Source organism: Bactrocera neohumeralis, chromosome 4 (genome assembly GCF_024586455.1).
Source record: "Bactrocera neohumeralis isolate Rockhampton chromosome 4, APGP_CSIRO_Bneo_wtdbg2-racon-allhic-juicebox.fasta_v2, whole genome shotgun sequence".
Taxonomy (NCBI): Eukaryota; Metazoa; Arthropoda; class Insecta; order Diptera; family Tephritidae; genus Bactrocera; species Bactrocera neohumeralis.
The window spans coordinates 67,644,751-67,659,822 of NC_065921.1; positions in this window are offsets into that span (position 1 = coordinate 67,644,751).

Here is a 15,072-nt window from a genome sequence, read left to right on the forward strand (position 1 = left end):
ATCATATATTCTGTTTGAAAAAGTATAAATTTTCTCAGTGCAAACAAAAAATTTTACTTGCTGACTTTGACCTTAAATATCATTCTTGAGAACTTATTTTGAGTATGACACCTCCAGCTGAGAAAACTCTGTTGGATGTAAGAGTTAAGATGATAAGCTTTCCATAAAGCTCTTCAATCATGCAATACAATTTGTCTGATTCATACTCCATCTAAAAAATACAGATTTTTATTATTTCTATTCGGAAATACCTCTTCTGTCATATAGAAGATGATTTCTCTAATAAACCTTAAAAGAACTGAAGCAACTTGATTGTCCTAATTCGTCACAGTTAAATATCACGATAGAAAATAGTTGAATATTCTTATTCAATCTGCAATCTCGCATTCTCAGGGAACAGTGAAACCATTTTACTTCCAAATAGTTCTGAGCCAACCCTTGGCGCTTGAGTAGTATAATATATATAACCTTCAGGCTTAGTAACTTCAAACTTACTACGAAAAGACGGAAGGAATTATTTATTTTAAGCCGGCAATTATAAAAATGTAGGATATAAGCGCGAGAAAAACTCATTAAGGGACCGAATAAGCAAATTCATAATATTTTCTGCATTTAGAACCGAAACTTTAACTTGTTTAACCTAAAGAACAAATTGGAACTTTTATTATTATGTGTTGGTATTAAGCGCGATCTGATATTCAAATAAGTCCTTCTTTAGGAACATTTGAAATCTATTGAGGACAGAACCTCTTTTAACTCCCTATAGGTCTTATTAGCTGCCTTTCTGAAAGTCTTACCGTAAAGCAAATAGGTATAAAGCTTCTTACAATAATAACATACTACTAAGTTTCTGTTCGACAGAATCCAATAAATGATAGTACACCCGAAATGATACATCAGGCTAGGTATACGAAGAGTTCCGAATATTTATACGGTAAGGCTAAAAATCTTGTAGGAACAAAGTTATCAAAGTTCTGTGGAAAAGGGTAAAGTGGCAACATTTCGGTACTTTTTCCTTCATTGTCCAATCCTTTACAAACCTCAGGTAGAAACATCTCGACAGTTTTCCTGATTGGTTCAAATCATTCGTTGAATTATGATGGTCTTTTAACCTAAAATATAAGGTACCATATCGGACAGGAATTTTAAGCAATTCAAGTCAGATTATGAGCTTATAAGGCTCGACTTCTTAGTCTACTCTAAACTCTATATATACCAACAATGATGAATTTGGCAAAAAAGGTCCACAAAATGTATTACACTCGAACCAAATTTGAAAGATTGCTCACAGTATAAAAATATATAATTTTAATACTCTTGCCACATATTGGTACAGAATATAACAGTTCTGTTCACCTAGTAATGGTTGTATGTATCACCTAAAAGTGAGTGAGATAGATATAGGGTTATATCTATATAAATGATCAGGATGATGAGAAGAACTGAAATCCGGGTGATTGTCTGTCTGTCCATTAATCGAAAACTTATAAAGCCCCATAACTAAGAACTAAATTAAGATATAGAACTTTTATTTAGCACAAGGGATCGCAGTAGCAACTAGCATCTGTAGGAAAAAAAATTATGAAAAAGTGGGCGTAGTTCAACCTCTAATAAGTTTATTGTATATATCTCCTTAACCACTAAAGCTACAACAACGGTCGGAAAGTAGATGAAATCGGATGATAACCTCGCTCACTCCCCATATTAAATTTTACCCGCGATATGGTATGACAAGGCTTTAATGATGATTAGACGATGGGTGTGGCTCCGCCCAGTTTTAGATGAAACGCACATATCTTGATATCTGTCCGACCGATTTAAACGAAATTTGATGTATTGTATTCGCTGATATTTTTATATTACAGTGTGAAATTAGACGAAATCGGACCACAGACACGCCTACTTCCCAAATAACAAATTCCATTTTAATTATTTTCTTTCCTTTTCGAGTAATATAAATTTGCACCGATAATTCCTCTAGAGTAGGCCACCTTATGACCGAAACTGTTCAAGCCCCTAGCTTTCGAACATTTTGACCGCCGAACTTATAGTTGAGTTTTGATTGAATTTATGGGTCAATGTGTGAGATATATAATTGAAATTCAGAAAGAATCCTTTCTGATAGCGGTATGTCTATGTGCTGCAAATGGCTTGAATCAGTTAAATACTTCCCTTAGCCTCCATATACCAAATATAAAGATTTGCGAACTTCAGGGTGACTTTATACCGCATATAACGGCCAATATGTAAGTTATCTTCATAAAATTGGGAGACCGGCTTTTTCTTATAATTCTTACAATTCGAAATCGTCTAACGTCAAGGTGATTGACAACCTGTATTGTAATATTATGTAGATCGGTTAGGCTTCAGCCTATATGAGTAGTCCTTGATTTTTTCATAATTCTATTTTGTGGGGGTATATAGTACTTCAAATTTCTCTTCATATTTAGACTGAAACAATTACTTCGGACGGTAATTTTTTAGTGAAGATCTGTAATAGGTTTGGTAAGGTTGCGCTGTAGCTTGATATAATTTAATAGATCTTGCTTGGACAGATATTCTTCCTTTGTGTTACCTTTTGCCTCCTAAATGTGGATCCCCATATTCTCATAGTTCGAAGAAGCGTTTTGATTATGGCGGTTATGGTTATTAATATCAATCGAGGTTCGCCAAAGTTGTGTCTACCGAGATATCTCAACCTCAGTCCGTCAAAAGCCGGGCTATAGGGGATAAAATGACAAGATGATTCCACCCACCGTACTCCATATAGTCTTGACAAAGAGTATCCGATAAAATATTTATGAGCACTGCATAAGAACGTATAGGTCATTGTTCAGTTGCGGAGAGATTGACTTTGCTAAGAGCAAGTAATTCCGAGGTCCCTTTACTTGACCCAGACGGATTATCGCATCCTGGTTGTTGACTAGCACTTGATCAGCTCACTGAAGCCTGAATCCAACAGGACATCGAATAATCGATTCGCTTTCAATCGGGTGAAATTGAAGAAAGATTAACCGGCTTTTCAGTTTTCGACACTACGCTAACATTACGGTTTCACTAACACTACAAGTCTTAAGTGGAAAAAGTCTATTGCCTTTGAGGTCATGCTCTCCTTTACTAGTTTTAAGTCTTAAGCCAGTCAAGAAGCTCAAAGCCAATAAAGCCGCCCGGTTAGCGGAGTGAATGCACATCTTTCTAAAGGAAACTACACTTCGAAGCAATACACCTACCGCTACTTTGATTGTATCTGATTTTAAGTCTGTACTAAATAATTTTATATACAGAACTATAGCAGAGAACTCACACATCGTTTAGTTACAACGTTATACTGTTTTTCAAAGATTTGGTTTGGTTTATAATTAGTTCCTTCAACGACTTCTGATTAGCTCATTATAACCTAAGTCAGAGACTTAAACTACTTCACGACTTAGTGTCTTCTAAGTGCTGCTTAATTTATTGCCGTGCTGAGAGTCCCAACAACTTTAAAAAAAAACTTAAAGAGACTCAAACACACTTTAAATTAAGCTACGCGAATAAATCCGAATTTTCATAAGCCACTTGCAAGCACCGAAGCGATTTTTTAGTGCCACATTTCAATGCACTAATTTCAGTGTGTGAGATATAAGACAATAAAATCTTACTATAACGTAATCCACAACTTCCACACCATCAATCGTGGCCACTTAATGGTGCACTTAAAAGATTTTTAATTACCCATCAACCATTTCGAACCGACAAATACCACTTTCGGTATTTTACGGTAATTCCTCACGTAGCAAACGCACACACACAGCGACATAGCAAATATTTAAGCCAATGCACGCACAATTAAGTGCAAGTTGAAAGCCTTATATCTTCTCGCATCGAGATCACCTTCCTGCCGCCATAAAGCCATGAGGGGTAGAAAGGCCGAAGTCATAGTAAAGTAATCAAAAAAATGCACGAATGTGTGTGTGAGTGCGTCTGTACACACAGATTAATGCAAACTTACTATTGTGCGCCTGAGTTAATAATAAATTTTCGCCAAGGATTAACAACAAAAGCTTCAAAATTAAACTTATACTCATGTATATGTATTGTTGTATGTGTGTGCGTGTATACTTAAGTACTGCTAGAAAACGCAGGAAATAATCAAATTTGAACGCATGAAAACTATAGCGTATTGTCAGGCAGTAATAATTTTGCCAATTCCAAAGCTTTTTCGCAACCCTTCTTAGCTTCCTCCACTCGTACGTCGTTACGCACGTACACTCAAGTGTCTCTTAATCTACAGTTGATGCTGCTCTCCACACTCAGCACTTAGCACACGCAGCAAAGGCAAAGGGTTAAATCACCGCAATTTCCTTTTTAAGGTATATGGAAACGGCCGCAGCTGTAAAAGCCGAAAGCCAAATGGCCAGGATGGTTCGAAAAGTGCGTGGAATAAGAGAAAGGAGATGAAACTTTTATACTGCAATATTTATGTACTAAGAATGCAGATTTGATGCTTCGAAGAAACGATTGCGATGTATTTAGATAGAGAATATTTATGACTAATGGATTTGTTGACTTTTCTTTCTGTAAGGTCCTTCTAAATGTCCTCCGTAAATATTAGCCCCAAACAACTATTCATTGAAAAAAAGCCTCGTCTGTGTTCAAGCAGTCTCTCATGAGAGATCTTATGTTATATGAGACATTTTTGACGGATATTCTAACGGAGAACTGCATCATTCTTTTCGCTTTTCAGTTAGACTCTCATGAGAGATCTTATATGATGATGATGAATGTTTCTGACTTTCGATCTACCTATGGACTCTTTTTTCCTATTATAAATTTGAAAGCGTCATATTCAGAGACTGATACTACTTCAGTTCAAAAAGTAACTTTGTAATATCCTATTGGAAATATCTAGAACAAACTTGGTCCAAAATGCAATTTCGTTTCCTCTTTCATGAAGAACGGGCTGATATTTCTAAGTCCGCAAATATCTAATAAACGTTTGGAGAAAATTTCAGAGAGAAATTTTAAGTCCGTCACTGATTTAGATGAGCGAAGTCGAAAGAGAAATGTTTAGTTCAATATTTAAATCGAACTTAGATAAAAATCTTAGGCAAAGTAGACTACGTAATCTCAAGCTAAATCGCAATACTCACCAAACTTGAAAAAAATGTAATTTTCAAAGATGTAAAGCAAAATAGACCTGAGAACCTATGGTCGCGGTGCATTCCTTGTCTATCTAAAGCAAAATTTACGTCGAGTATAACCTCGAATATAACAATATCTAATGCTGGTGCTTCGAATAGGCGACATAAATTGTCTCTACTTAAAGCATTCTTATTTTTATCATCTGAATTCCTTTATTACGGGCACAGCTTCTTCTATGGAATTAGAACTGTTTTTTACTATGGATTCCCATCTTCTTATACTCTCTCAAGCCTATATAATCTAAGTTACCGATACCTACTTTATATTTAAGTTCACGAATAAATCAGAAAATCATTCCGCATACACAGTTTCAACATTCTTTACATCATTAATCCTCCTCGCATAAATATTACTTCGAATACTTTATATTTGATATTTCTGGAATATTGTTAATCGAATTCTCCCTGTTACCAGTGAAAATAACATCTCTAGGATAAAGCTACCTCTTATTTTCACTAACTATTTCTGAACCCGCATCTCATTTCGAAACTTCCTTACATCCATAACGTAACACTTAACTCATCTAGCCTTGTTGATCTCCCCTCGTGTAACCTCCTGAACAACACAGCAGCCAGCGTCAGTAAGCCACACAGACAGCCAGAATACTGCGTTGCTCTCGTAAGTCTCATAAAAAGCCAAATACTCACAGTTTATGGGTAACCCCTGAGGGTGACCAGATTGCACTGAACTATTTTATGTGTTTGCCCAACCGCACTTTTTATTGTCTTCAACTTTACTTTATTGGCCTTTAGTTGAACTATGTAATGCTGCGTATTTTGTAACGGTATTTAAATGAACTAAATGCGTCAGTTATTTCGGGTTTATTTTACTTTCGAGCAAATTAAAGGACACCTTCAGCCACGTTAAGTAGCGCAATAGCTTTGTATTCTCGATGCTGAATTCAGTCATCGTCGTGGTGTTAAAATTTATACTCTTTACTGCGTTCATTTGCCCGCTAATTGTCGTTGGTTTTGTTGTTGTGACTGTTGTGCTCAAATTAACACTGTAAATTTTAGTCTGAAATATTTTCTCGGCAATTTACTGCAACCCTCTCCTTAAAAAAGTATGTTCGTTTTAATATTGTTTTGTTGTTATTAGCCTGGGTTCTTGGAAGTCGAAAGTTGTCGCGAAAGCATTTGTCGTGTGTTTGGCAAGCCAAAGTTGCAAAATTATTTTATGGACTTAGTGCTGTGCAAATATTGGGAGATGATTTGAGAATACTTAAAGGAGTTCATGCAAAATCATTAATGAAACGGATGAAGTGAAAATATTTTGAATTCGGATTGAGCTCTCGACAGTAACTTGAAGAAAGAGTAGTATAAAGTACCATTTGGAATGGAAAGCTCTATTAGATTCGTTAACTTAAATAATAACCAGAGGGGCATTACATCAAGCTTCCAGGAATCGAATGCTCATTCTCTTTCCGAAGCTGAGACGATTGGCGCGTGCTGCGAGCTGTCATAATCAAAAAATTTGAACATCCTTTGGAAAAGGGATGAACCACCAAATTTTAATAGTACTGTCGAAGTTTGAAGAAATTAATTGGAGTGGATACAGCGTCTGTTATCCAGAGGTGCGTCTGCGAGCGGGCGTCGGTCTTGGCACAAGCGACTCAATATACAAATACGCATAAAACTTTATACCACTCGCTTAGCGCGGTTGTACGCTGGGACAATAGGCGCGGTTGAAAGATATCACTGAAGCGCCTGAAGACCACAGCAATTATGACTATGATTTAAGGGCATGCAAATGCAATGTTCGGTCCCTAAATTGGGAAAGTGCCGATGCCCAGCTGGTAATGTCCTCGTAAAAGTAAAAGCTGACATCACCGCAGTCCAAGAAATGCGGTGGACAGGACAAGGGCGGATACGAGCAGGTTACTACAGCAGCCACATAAAGCAGTGCAAACTCGATGTGGGATTTGTTGTGAGAGAAAGACTCAGTTGTCGAGTCCTATTGGTATCGTAACCAGTAGATGAGCGTCTAGCCACAATCTGTTTCAGAGTAAAATTGTTCAAAATAACACTGATTTGGGCCCCGACCGAAGAGAACAGATTCCTTTATGAACGACTGGTCTGCGCTTTTAACGACTACCCAGTGAAAAAATAGCAATTACCCGCCTAGATAACAACAAAGCGGCAGGCCGATGGATTACCAGCGGAGTTATTCAAATACGGCGGCAAAGAACTAACAAGGCGCATGCACAAGCTTCTTTAAAATAAATGGTCGGATGAAAGCATGCTCGATGATTGGAACCTAAGTGTGCTCTGCTCAATCTACAAAAAAGGGAACCCACAGTCTGCGCCAATTACAGTGAGATAATCCTCCATAATATCACATATAATGTGTGATCAAAAAAAATGTGTGTGAAAGATTGAAGCCCACCGTCAACAAACTGATTGGATCTTATCAGTGTGCCTTTCAACCTTGAAAATGTACTATTGACCAGATTTTCACCATGCGCCAAATCTTGGAAAAGACCCGTGAAAGGAAGATCGACACACACTTCCTCTTCGTCGATTTAAAGTCGTCTTCGACGGAACGGAAAGAACTGCATTTATGATGCTATGTCTGAACTTGGTAACCCTCAAAGCTAATACGGCTGTGTAAGCTGGCGTTAAGTAACACCGATATCAATGAGGTTTTAGACAAGGATACTCCCTATCGTGTGACTACTTCAATCTATTGCTAGAAGAAATAATATGAGCTGCAGAGCTATATAGAGAAGGCTAAATCTTCTATAAGAGTGAACGATGACAACATCTGATGAGTCGGCGTTCGGAGTGTTCGAGAGTACCGCAGTCGATGGAACGATGAGCTGTACGCGATATAAGACGTCATTGACATAGCTCGGCGCATCAAGACACAGTGGCTGCGGTGGCAAGGTCATGTTGTCCTGATGAAAGAGAACTCTTCCGTTGGTGGAAGCAGAGGAAGAGAAGACCTGGCTGCACTTGGTATCTCAAAATGGCGCCGAATAGCAAACAGAATAGATGGAAATTGGTTTGCTTGAATTGCATTTAATAAAATTCAATGTCGAACCCATATATTGTCTAACCAGCGCTCATGTTTGCTTTCTTATAAGCACAATGAAGACCTTGAAAGTTCATATCCCTCTGATTACTGGCTAACGAATCTAGATCCTCTTAGAAATAAGGAACTTCTTTAGAAGTTTTATAATCCCAGGAAGCTGGACTAAGTCGGACTACGTTTTATGATTCGAACTTACTCAATATTTGTAGAGGAAAGGAAATCTTAAGTTATACTTTATAGTCATCCCAAGAAGGTTAAATAAAATTCAGAGTTCTTTGAAGGAAGAATTAATTAACGAACAATAATTCTAGTTAACATCTCAACTCTCAGTAATTGTGTGGTACGCATAATTTTAGAAGAATGGAATTTTCAAATACTTCAATTACTTAAAACCCTTGGTTAGTCTACTTTTATCAAAAATATGTTATAGAAGTTAGCTTAGTTACAGCCGAAGGATCAACTGAGTCAGAGAGGGTAGTCTGAGAAGACTACCGTATGGGTTATGAGAAGTTTTTGATATAACGTTGGAGCTGCAGTATGTATAATCCGAGTGAAGCCGAAGCTAATTTTACCATTTCGTTTTTGGAGATAGTGAAAAAAACTAACAATCTGTAGTTAAAATATACGCAAACAAGTGGGAGGCTTAGAACCAATCTAGGTTGAATTGTTGGCTCAAGGAAACTACGGATGCGTTTTTGTCTAACCAAACCTTACAAATTCCTTTATTTTATCACTAAAAGTTCAGAAAGCCTCACCTTCCGGGTGTTCTAGCAAAACCTCTTCAAGTACATTTTTCAAATCCCGTTAGTTTGCGAGTATAACTCAAGGTGGAGAAACCCCAACTTGCAGTGCTTCTAACAAAACCACTATAAATATTTCACTAATTCATCACAAATTTTGGTTTTTAATTAGTTTTATTGTCATCTGCGTTGCACTGTCCGCAAAGGCTTCCAGCTGTTCGGTATTAGTAGAGTTGAGCAACTCGATGCGTTAACTTGCCACACGTTACCGAAAGTTGTGAACAATTAAAATAGCAGCAACAACTAAAACTATGTGAAATGTGCACAAAGGTGGCAACTAAGTGACTAAATGAAGCCAGAAAGGGAGACCGGCGAACGGAGCGCCACCTGGCCGGGACGACGAAGTGACGAACTATAACGGTATAAAACAATAACCAACAACTAGTGCAAACATAGAACAACTACAAATTAAAATAAAAAACCACAATAACAACAAACAACTGCCGAAATACTTAAACGGCGACAACAAATTTGCCGCAATACAACCGTGTGGCATGCTTTCTAGAGAAAACAAAAACAAATACACACATACAATTGCGGCGCTGCTAACATAGATGGCCGAAAAATTGCCACTTTGTGACTTTTCGACCGAACTAACTTTGAATTCACCGTCACTCCGTTGGCAAAGTGTCAACCTTTCAAGGGCCGCCCACATCCGCCGACGGTTTTGGCTTCACCGGGCGCAGGAAACATTTTAGTTACAATGTTTACTACAACTAGTTCGAAATTTCAACTTTGTTATTGTTGTAATTTGTGGTTGCCACGATAACCGCCAGGCAGCCGCCGTAGCCCATCCCGGAAACGCACTCCCATCACACATGTGTACGGGTGAGTATGAGCAAGAGCTGCAGCCCGCAGAGTTGTTGGCTTCAGGTGTCACCAAAGCAACCAGCCAGGCGTAGCCAACAATGGCTCGTGGACTTTGTTGCACGTTTCCATTTGCGGTGCGTAAAATAAAAATCACATTGGAACCGCACAAAGAAGTTTTTCAGTTGTTCACAGCGCACATGCGAAGCCCAGCCTTGTCGCACGGCTGTTGTACAGTGGTTCATTTTGGAAATCGAAGTGCAAGTTGAACGTGGGAGAATTTTGCAAAAAGGAGAGTCACAAGTTCCCAAAACACCAATTATCAGAACTCAACATCAAGACTCAAGTCAAAGGAACAAAAACCATAGTTTTGCCATTTGGACTTAGAATTTTGATTGAGATCGGACTCAATGGTGTAACGAAATCATCTTTTAAAAACCTACAGAACGTCTTTCTTCACTATTAAAACTTTGTGAGACATCCATCTCAAGCTAAAAATTTTATAAAATTATCTTCCGCTTATTTTGAAAATCAAAGGAGATGCATATTTTCAAAATCTAGATCATGCCGAACTGGCTAAGAATATAGACTGTAGAATATATATAATTATTTTCTAAGCAAGCCTCGAAAGATTAGTAAGCAAAAGTTATATACAACTTTGGACTCTTTGGACTCCGCAACATCATCGCAAGAACTTAGAAAATACTTCGAATATTTCCTTTGGTTACGTTTTTCAATTCCTTAAACTGTTTCGTATAAAACATTCTTCTTCTTTATTAGCGTAGACACCGATTTCGCGGCTACAGCCGAGTTTACAACAGCGCGCCGGTAGTTCTTCCTTTACGCTGTTTGGCGCCAATTGAAGATTCCATATGTAGTCAGGTCCAACCCAACCTGGTCTTTCCAATGGAGTAGATGTCTTCCCTTTCGTCTGCTTCCCCCGGTGCATCGAATACTTTGAGAGTTGGAGCGTTTTCATCCATTCGGACGGCATGACCTAGCCAGCGTAGTCGCTGTCTCTTAATTCGCTGAACTTTGTCAATGTCATCGAATAACTCGTACAGTTCATCGTATTCACCGTTCCCAATGCACAAAGAACCAGAAATCTGCTGCATAATCTTTCTATCGAAAATTCGATGATCAGATTAACATTAGTACGGTATTTTTGAGGCAGATCAGTGAGCTATATTGAAGAACAAATCTAAACACACGATTTCAGCAGATGCAGAGAATGCTGCTTTTGTTTGGAAAACGGTTGAAATTGAAAAATGCGTCCTTCCTTAAAATTAGAATTGTCTTCATCTTTCGACTAATTAACGATTTTTAGACAATCTGCCCCACTGTACACTTAAACACTTGTCGGGCTGCGCCTAATTGCATCAGCACTGCTTCAACTAATTTTAGGTAGTTGTGTCGATTGTTTCAAAGGTTGACATGGCAGCCGTGACAGTTAGAAACTGGTTGCGTCTAAAACGATGCGGGCAACAAATTAAGTTTGTTATGAATTCCAAAAAAGTGTAGAAACAAAAAATTCTTAAAGATATGGGAAAAATTTGCGTTATGACTTAGCTGGATTTTTCTGCAGGAGTTCTTCCAAAGATTGGTCTTAACTACTTCGTAAACCTACGTTGGATTTATAAAGTCCCACAGCGCTTTACAGAAGTTTTTTCCAGACGTCAGTATAAAGAAAGCCTCTCAAGTCTTTGGATCTATAAGCAACTTTGACTTGCTTGAAATTGACTCCAGGACAGTTGAATCACAATGGATGAACTCATCAATTAGTTATTAATCCGTATTTTTATTTTTTATTTTGGAGACATTAAATTTCGAAGATTCTTCCACCAAACGTTTATTATTGTTAGATTTCCTAGTTTATCCTCAGGTTGTTGAATGTTTGTTACACAGTTTCATTCCCAGTCTCCCCAACTTTCTTACAAAATCCCAAATCAAACCTTCAATAGCACAACTCAAATCATGAATCTAATTTGAAAGTTATTTGCATAAGAAAACAAAATTTGTAACCGCCTAATTTGCAATTAAAATATTCTCAATCGAAATAACCACCACAATTGCAATGTTTAATGGAAGTGACAAATGGGTTCGTAGCAGCATTTAATGAAGAGGAGAGAAAGAGTCAAATAAAATCAAATTCCAGAAAAGGGATTATAAAATAATGTAATGAAAATTTGAGCCAAGGGACTCTGAAGAGGTACAAAATATCCATAGAAATCAAAAAAACAAGTTAGATAATTTACATGCACAAACATACATCCTTTTGTGATATAAGTAACATAAGTACATATGTGTTTGGGATACACTTGTGAGGCACAATACACCACCGAAAAGTAAACAAAAGTTGCTACCAGGAAGATCACAGTAACTTTTGCAATTATAGGGTAGAGTAATTAAGGAGAAGGGAATTAGTGCTGAGATGGTTTGGGACTCTTAGTATCGCTTAAATTTGAAGACAATAAGAATTCGCCAATAAAACTAATACAATGAAAACAGCTGTTGTTGCTTTGAAAGCACGAAAGTGTACTAAACTTCCCGAAGTGAGATTATAACAGATGATTCAAGTTGATTTTTTCAATACCTTTTTGGACAGATCACGCGTGAGTCGTGTCAAGCTGTCATGTTATTTCTGTTCAGTATTGTTTGGCATTTCATCTGGAAAGACTTATGCCTGAAAACGTTTACAAATCATTCAACTTTACTTTGAAAATTCACGTTCTGTAAAGGATGTGCTTTGCGCGCTTCACTCAACTTATGGTCAACATAATCGGCCTATTGAGCGTAATATTCGCAATACGGTCACATATCTTGGGACCCAGCACTCACTGTTGAATAACATTCGACCGAATAGATCAAGCCCAGCGCAGCGAAGAAAATATAGCAGCCATTGCTGGGAGTATATACGAAGGCCATGGGGAGTCGATTCAGCACTATTCGCAGCAACTTGGACTGACTTATGGAAAGACTTGCCACATTTTGCTTCAATCAATGGACTCTTGAAAAGTGCGACGATGCCTGAAATTGAATCTCTTGAATTGAAAGACGGCGCCACTTCCTGCATTTCTCATAAATCAGTGGATTTATTGAGAGAAAACTTCGGCAGATAATTCCGCGTTTTTGGTCGGTCGATTGTTCGACTTTTTCTTGTGAGGAAATGTAATGCTAAAGTCTATGATGATCCCGCTTCGATTCGGGCAAAACGTCACGCGTGTAATTCGCTCATTAGCAGTCGAAATGCCCGGACGAGTAATCGAAAATTGGACTCAACGGATGGACCAAGACAATCTTCAAAAAATAAATGCTAAAGAATGTTCTTTCGAATAATAATAAACTTTTCCCAATAAATTTGAAGTTTCTTTGGTTTTTCTTTCATAATGTAGGGGACCTCGAAATGGATCACCCTTTTCAAGAGAAGTAATCGAATAGCCTTCCAATTTACTTTTGGTTGTATGAAAACTTGTTCAACTTATCTTTCGAAGGTGGAGAAAGTTTAGTATCTACTTAGAAATAGAAGCTTATAGATTTTTACTAAACATGATCTATAATTTTTTGTAGGCCAGTGAACCGATCAACTACTTTGATATCTCTGGTGTTTTAGTCACTCATTTTATTCGATATTAACTTATAGTTCAGATCTAAATATAGTAGAGTTAATGAGTAATCTCAAAGTGATTAAATTGCATAACTGTTTGTGTTGTAACTAAATTTCGTTTTGCCTGCGTACCGATTGTGTGTTTGATTCTCCAGGGTATAATAAGAATACAAAATTGTGGGAAAATTTTATACGGCCTACGCAAAAACCACCGATATTGATTTTGGAAACCAACCAAAGGATAAATATGAAATACTTATTAAGCTTGCTGTGGCTATTGGAATCTTGATTCTTCTTCTCCGAAAGCTCAGAGAATCCACTGTTATATTGCAAAAGTTTAATCAGTTATTAGACTGAGCTTCCGACAGAGAGTTGTTAAGCTTAATTATAGTTGTCTTAAGAATGAGATTATGATGAGAATTTTAAAAAATCATTTTAAACAAGACTAAATTCCAACGAAAATTTCTTCTGTTAGTTCGAATTTGATGCCTCGGAATCAGCCAATACTGTAAATTTTAATATTTAAGAAATGACTTCCTCTCTCAATTTATCTACCTCTATTTGATGCTTCTATATAGCACATACCTCAGCCTTCTCGTAATCAAGTTTAATGTCAATGATTCCCGTAATATTAACCAGCATATACGCCCTCACATAAACCTAACCTCACATTATGCGAGGCGCTTTAATTTCAACTGCTTAGTTACCCTCAAATATGCACTTCAATTTATTATATCGCCAAAACGTGCAATTGTCGCTCGAAAGTAGACTTCAAGCATCGCTTTGAAGCGTCAAAAATGCGTGGATGAGTTCAAGTAGCTAGACACAGCGTATAAACCGAAAGGGAGGTGAAAGCTCGCTGTGTATGTGTGCACAGACACGTTCTCCATGGCTTTAGTACATGCATTTTAGCGCGTTTTAATATCTCTCCGCGTGCGCCGTGCGACAGGGCGGTGCGAGTTCATGCTAATTTCGGATTTGCGTAAATTACATGCAACATTTCACTTGAGTTGCATTTACGTGCCCGTGTCGGCTTAGCTGCTTCTGACTGTTGGCGGCACAAGTCAGCTGCAATAAGTAAGTAAATGACGAAATTTCTCAACTTTTCGTGCGAGTTAGTCTTCTGTCGGCTTCCTTGTCAATCGCCAAGCTTGCGACACTAACACAGCGTCATGTCTGCAGGCTTGCAGCTTTTCGGTTTTTGATTGCCGTGGCGGTGTGCTGACAAGACGTTTCCTCATTACAAATAATACGCAGAGGTGATATATACAAGTAGTTCTTGCAAATGTGGGCATGTGTGTTATCTCACCGCGCGTCTCCATAACAATGATTATTTTATGTGAACTAGTGCTCCTTTGTGGCTCATAAGACCAAAATATAAAAGCCGTAAATCTTTAGCAGTCTCGAAGGGGTTGCCTGCAAAAATTGTTACTAAAATTGAGACAAGCAATTATGTTTAAGGGAATGAGGAGATAAGTGGAACCACAAAATTACACCAGACTTCGTACGAGTTTAATTGTAAGATGTTATGATTTGCGTGATGTGAGCATCAGTCGAATGGAAACTAAAAGGAATGAAATGGAATGGAACGGGAAAGAATTGTGGCAAGAGAAATAAATGCAATAAATACTCACTGAGTGTGTA